General features: G+C 30.0%; 1 long non-coding RNA gene across 1 annotated transcript; it reads left to right on the top strand.

Moving 5' to 3' along the window:
• Positions 1 to 774: 774 nt before the first annotated feature.
• LOC120354965 lies at positions 775 to 4,973 on the top strand. The gene is made up of 3 exons (XR_005573339.1): positions 775 to 1,168; positions 1,779 to 1,892; positions 4,551 to 4,973. It is a non-coding gene; the product is annotated as an uncharacterized LOC120354965 (long non-coding RNA).
• The last annotated feature ends 1,905 nt before the right edge of the window (positions 4,974 to 6,878 follow it).

Raw genomic sequence — 6,878 nt, 5'->3', positions numbered from 1 at the left:
GCGGTAATTTTAAATGCAGTTAAAAACTTTGTAATAATTTTGGCAGATTTTTAATTTTCCTGGAACAATGTATTTTTGATGACTGATACGAGTGTAGAAGTGAATTTCCAGCACTTTTTGTCTCTTGCAAAAATCGTCTACAATGCACCGTTAACGATTTATGGATCTTTTGCGGTAATTTTAAATGCAGCAGTTAAAAACTTAGTGATAATTTTGGCAGATTTTCCTGGAACAATGTATTTTTGATGACTGATTCGGGTGTAGAAGTGAATTTCCAGCACTTCTTGTCCTATGTGAAAATCCTGTCAGACCTGCCGTTAACGTGCTACTGACATTTAGAATTAAAAAAAAATTTGGTTCATCTTGAAAAATTCTATAAAAATTCATGAACGTTTCTGTTCATATTATCAACCTTGTCCCAGAATTTTAAATGATTCCATCCAAAATTGGAAAAGTTATAACACTTATTCAAATTAGATCACAGTTTATGAGGAAAATCATGCAGTATCCGGAATTACTCACACAGACTTTGAAATGATTTTTGGGGTTTCAATTCAAATAATAACAACCTACTATTTAATCGTTTCCAACATTATTTCAGTGTCAAGCACAAATGTCCCCCCATGAAAAAATCAATAATCTCCACCTGAAATCAATATCAAATGTTTTAATAACAGTAACATTGTCAATAATTTTGAAATTGCCACCATTACTATGGTATTGAATAAAAATATTGATATATTATCAATAATATTGATACTGTGAGATGGAAATATCAAAGTCTTAACAATCGATATATCAAACTAATTCTAACTTTTTTCCCGGGGAAAACTGATTTTATTGCATTCAAAAATGTAGAAATCAGGATTGTATTCTACTTTTACTTATTTAAACTATGTAATTTGAATAACGCATTTCCAAACAAAGATGTGAATGATGTTCAAGAATACTGTATAGTAATTATTAGTAGTCAATAATTATCATTTATCGATGTATTGATAATATTATATCGACATTTTGGGTTTATCGATTTTGGCTTTAGACCAGAGTGCTGCACGCCATTTAGTCAATGCATTTTGCATTTGCAATGGACCAACGTTTTTTTGAGGTTGTTTGTGTTTTGTAGTTTGTAGTTTGTAATTTTTGTGATTTTATCCAGGAAATATAGGTAAGTTAAGTGATTTTGTTTTTATTGATGTACCGTAAAATGAAAGAATAAATTTTTTATAGGTCTAAATACTTATATATTTAAATGATAATCTTTTCGAAAGACTATCATAGGCCACGCATAACATAACCTAATAATAACAAGAGAAAAGCCTTTTGAATCTATCATTGCTGGAAATAAGATGATTATTATTCTAGGCAGACACATTCCAGAGTTATATGCTGGTACATATAAATTCAAATGTGTAGCAAAACTTTTTATTTAGCCTAACCTAAGTAGGTGTAATTGAAGTCACCACAAACTCATCTACACTCATGTTATTATAATGAACTCAATATCAATAATATATGACTGTGGATTGATAGATTAAAATTTATTCAGTTGTTTTCTGGACTGGCAGGCTTTATTTAAACTCTTTCCAGCAAGCAATTGTTTTTCATTTATTTATATTAACAGCTTTATATCTTATTCCAATTTAGAAGAACTATCGGTGTAGTCCTCTCATTTTAGCAATATATATTTTATATAATAAGAAAGAGTGAGACTTTGTGTTTGCAACATGTGTGTTTTTGTGTTAATTATAAGTAAATTTTTGTTTCATCTCTGATAGGAGCTATGGTGATGAAATTTTCCAACACAAAAGAGAAATACATAGAAGCAGTACAGTAATCAAATACTGGCTGAAGTCTCCAAAAACTTGGTTCACCAACAAAGAGAAATCTAAGTAAGTCTCAATTTTGATTAATTCAAAACAGAATATAAAGTCAAACAATTTTTTTCTATGGGTGATGTCCACATAAGCTCTAGGCTTGTGCTAATCATTATAAGTTAGTAATCATACCGGGTGAGTCATATGTATGGGAACCTTTTGGTGTGCTACCAATTTCTCCTGAATAGGTTGGATGGCATTTCACACCTATTAACCTAAAGGAAGTTAACGGCTCCAAAATGGTAGATTCTTGATAAACTATGAATGGATCTATTGCTTATGAATGAGAAATCCAGTTTTCAGAGCAAACCAACTTATAATCTTCAGAAGAATTTTGGTAATATACAACAAAAATCCACAAAACAATACCTTACACACTTAAGCATCTAACATCATTACAAGCTGAATACTTATCCATTTATATAGTTGGAAAACAATGTCTATAGGCTTGTAGATACACAAAACAATTTTATACAAAATTAGAACACCATAAAACTGTTCAAAACTCAATTTAAAACATAAAAAATTCACTTAAACAGAAAAATATTCAGAGAACACAAAACCAGAACACATAGCCAGCCACCATTTTTTAGAGAGAGCCTAACAAGTACAGAGTAAAGCCCCACCTCAAAACCAGTGTCGACGTTATGAACACATCACCGATTTTAAATTCCAAAAAATTATAAATTACAAGTTTAGAATTTACATTTTACATTTGTTCTCAATAAAACTTTATTTCTAAACTGTTATTTTAAATTTATATATCCTCTATATTTATAATGATCTATTTATCTGTTAATTCTGTCAACTCAGTTTCGGTGATACCATGTAATGTGCAACACAATTATTTACGATAAATTCTCAGTTAAAAAGTTGTCCACATATCGATTACTCTGATATTTACTATCAAGTTTTATAGATCTCGAATTGAAGATTCGATTTTAATTGAGAAAAAATGTAATATTACACTTTCAATAAATTAGAGACTGTTGTAGATATAATACTGTAGCTTCCAGGATATGTTACTGGTCAAATACTCTAACTCTTGACGTACGGTACAACTGAATTTCAACCCCCTTCATAAGGGGTTGACTAGGTTCAGAATGTATAATATGGTGACTCAAGAGTTTTAACTGAAATATTTTTAATGTAAACACCTATTGTGTGGTACATTATTTTAAAGGGCTTTTTATAACAAGAAACATAACATCAATTAAAATGTACTATGAAACTTGAATCCAAAACGGTGGCTGATTGAAGTTACAGTTTGTAAAGAAATGAGGGGTTATAACTCAAATATTTTTAATGTAAACACCCATTATGTGATACATCATTATAGAGGCTTTTTTAAAACTAGAAAGATGACATCAATAAAAATCTATGATACTTTTATCCAAAATGGCGGCTGATTGAATTTTATCAATTATTTCTTTAAAAACCAAAACTTCAATCAGCCGCCATTTTGGATAAAAGTATCATAGAAGATTCTTATTGATTTCATCTTTCTCGTTTTGAGAAGGCTTCTAAGATAATACCCCAAGTCACCCCCTTATGAGGAGTTGAAATTCAGTTGTATGTCAAAAGGTGAAGTATTCGACCAATAACTTATCCTGAAAGTTACAGTATTATATCTACAACAGTCTCCAACTTATTGAAGGATTGAAGACTGTGATGTTTTGAAAATAAATTCAATTTCAATATAAATTATTGTTGTTTCACCATTTTATTAAAGCAAAAATCTCCCTATTGGCCATCCAGACATTCATGGTTTTTTCCCATTGGTGATGCAAAGCTAATACAAGCAAATGGCTGATACAAAGTCCAACAGCTGAAAAAAAAGCTTACATGAAACATTTTTGAAATTTGTCAGCTGTTGAATGATTAGAAATAAAAATGAGCTTTCTTTTTGTAATTATAGTGTCCAGCTGTTAGATTGCATAATATATCACTACTTACTAGGAAAAATCCATTTGTCTGAATAGGACTTTATAGTTGAATTTAATTTTTATTCAGTTTTGTGTAAAATTATTGTAAAGTTAGGGTAGAGAATTTACTTCACATTATATTGTGGTTATTCAAAAGTTTTATAGTTTTTCAATGTAAAAATAAAGAATTGAAAAAGTTATTCATTCAGAATAATTAAGGTAATCCTTCTTCATCTTTTCACAATAAAATATTGTAGAAATGTATTCTAAAACCGTTTTTTTCATGTGAATTTTTGGAAATTTTCATGCGAAAGAAAATACCAAATGTGGGACAAGAAATGTAGAAGAAACCGTTTTATCCATGTTCTTTTCTGAGAGTTTAGTATACATGTTCAGTATAACGTGAAAATGTAGAAACAAAAAAAACGTTATTTTCAAGTTTCAGTTTCACGTACTTTTCATGTGAAAAGTTGGAACATTTACACTTTTTTTCACGTGAAAAAATGTGATTTTCTCAACTTTTCCACCAGAATATGACGTTATAATGTAAAACTTTGAGGACATAATTTTCACGTGAAAAAACGATCTTGTGTTATCTTGGACTTTCCTTTCAGGAGAGGGAGAGTCATGTATATTTAAATAAATTTTTAGGTTATTAAATAAATTTGCTAGCAGAATTATTCAGGAAATAGAATCCTCATTTTCTAATTTGTAAAGATTGTATACTTTGAACTGTTATTTGTTCTAGAAATGTTCAAACACCGGATCCTGGAGGAAAATCTGAATATTACAAAAATTGAGATTGAATTGAGGTACAGTAACATAAACCAGTATGTAGCTCAAAAAATTGCTACTTCAAACAGGAAGAGATTGAAGTATTCTGAAGCACCACAATGAGGACCTTTCTTAATAGATAAATGACATGCATATGAGTTATTTTAATAAACAAACTTCTCACATTATTCAAGTTCTAACTATTTACATCCCTTAATTTTTCATCAATATGTCAATAGACATCTATTCACTAAATCCAATTCACTTGATATATTAATTATAGATAATTAAACAGGTATACTCTCTTGTCTAATGCCAGTTGCAGCTGGGTTAAAATATTATAATACTTGCAAATGTTATCTTCATCCTAAGCTGCTCTCCTAGATTTAAAAGAGGATTTTTTTCTATAAAGGAGACAGGCTGCTTATAGATGGCTATTGATCTGTATTGATATCATTAGGTATTTGGGCCAATACATATCCATGGGAATGTATTGATGTGTATTGATATCAATACAGCTGGTTATGTATTGATATCCATGGATATGTATTGATATCAATAGGTTTTTGGGCCAATACACATCAATACATATCCATGGATACCTATTGATGTGTATTGATATCAATACAGCTGGTTATGTATTGATATCCATGGAAATGTATTGATGTGTATTGATATTAATACAGCTGGTTATGTATTGATATCCATGGATATGTATTGATTTGTATTGATATCAATAGGTATTTGGGCCAATACACATCAATACATATCCATGGAAATGTATTGATTTGTATTGATATCAATAGGTATTTGGGCCAATACACATCAATACATATTCATTGATACCTATTGATGTGTATTGGCCCAAATACCTATTGATATCAATACATTTTTTTTCTATTGATCTCTATTGATCACTTCCACTAGGGATTTTTTCATTATTTCAGTTCATAAAATTATTGGAGTTGACAAAAGTATCTCATTGATTTCTGATAACAAAGGAGGATATGGGTATAATAAGCTTATGTTGTCAAACTTTGTACCCAATTTCTGTACAGTTTCATAAAAATTCTTATCAAACATTCTTATTGATGGTTAGTTTTTGAAGAATCATTGATTCATATAAAAAACCATAGCTGCTGTTTCTTCTATTTTATTTTATAAACATTATAATTGAAATGTTTGAACATTATACCCAATTAAAATGTTTGAACATTATATTATAATTTGATCAGTTCGTAAACACTACTTTTGAAACTCTAGTGAAATTTAAATTTAATAATCTCATTGTTCGATGTTATAATCTGAGATTATAGTATCAACTCTTCATTTTTACAGTATCAGAGCTTTGTTTATTGCCAACAGACTGAATTGATTTTGTTATTCCAATTAAGTAAACCTCTGAGTGTCTTCTCAGTATTTCCTTCATTATAGGTGATTAGTATTCATTCAATAAGTGATTTTCAAATAAAGTGTTTCCTTGAGCACATTAACTCAAAAAACAATGTTTTCCAATTCTCTTTCTGACAGGACTACCATCAAGTTAATCTATACAATGGATAAACTCCTTATTGTGAGTGCAAGCCAGGGGAAGTGGTTCAATCAGTACTTGAATGAATTTTCTGACACTGGATTGGATGTGAGTTTTGTATTACCTACTTTGATAACTCAATTCATATTATCTAATCGAATCATCCACTATATATATAGTGATATGAGCATTTGAGAATTCTTGTGCAAGTATTTGATCATTCTGACAAATCATTATGAGCTTAGCAGTTCATCTCACCTGATGTAACTTGATAAGATTCTGATTAACTTTAAATATAATGGCTATTTTCTCTATTCTCATTAAATCCATTTTCATTATTTATATTTATTATAGCCTACATTCAAGAGTATAGCTTGTTACCATTTTGCTTCATTTGAAGAGCAACTGGAATTTCTCGAAGCATGATGATCAATATCATGTATAATCTAATGTGCGAGATAAATTACTTTTAACATGAAGAGGGGAAACCGAGAACTCCTTCCACAGTTTGTAGCGTAGGTATAGCCTGCGCAAAATTGGATGCGCCATGTCATTCCAATTCTCCTTCTCGGAGTGAACACATATCCCCGCCTATTGCCTATTGACTCCGCTCTCAATAATACAGTATAATAGAATACAACTCATTCCATCTCTGCTCTCAGCCTGTTCGGCTAAATGCTTCAGTCTACTTTCTATTCATCTTCTGCTTTTTCTTTTGTTCTTATTATTGTTTATTTTCCTTTTGAAAGAATACACTTTTATTCTACTATA

The sequence above is a fragment of the Nilaparvata lugens genome, chromosome X (genome assembly GCF_014356525.2).
Source record: "Nilaparvata lugens isolate BPH chromosome X, ASM1435652v1, whole genome shotgun sequence".
Lineage (NCBI taxonomy): Eukaryota > Metazoa > Arthropoda > Insecta > Hemiptera > Delphacidae > Nilaparvata > Nilaparvata lugens.
Note: the sequence above shows the minus strand (reverse complement) of the source record. Positions and strands in the feature narration are given on the sequence as shown.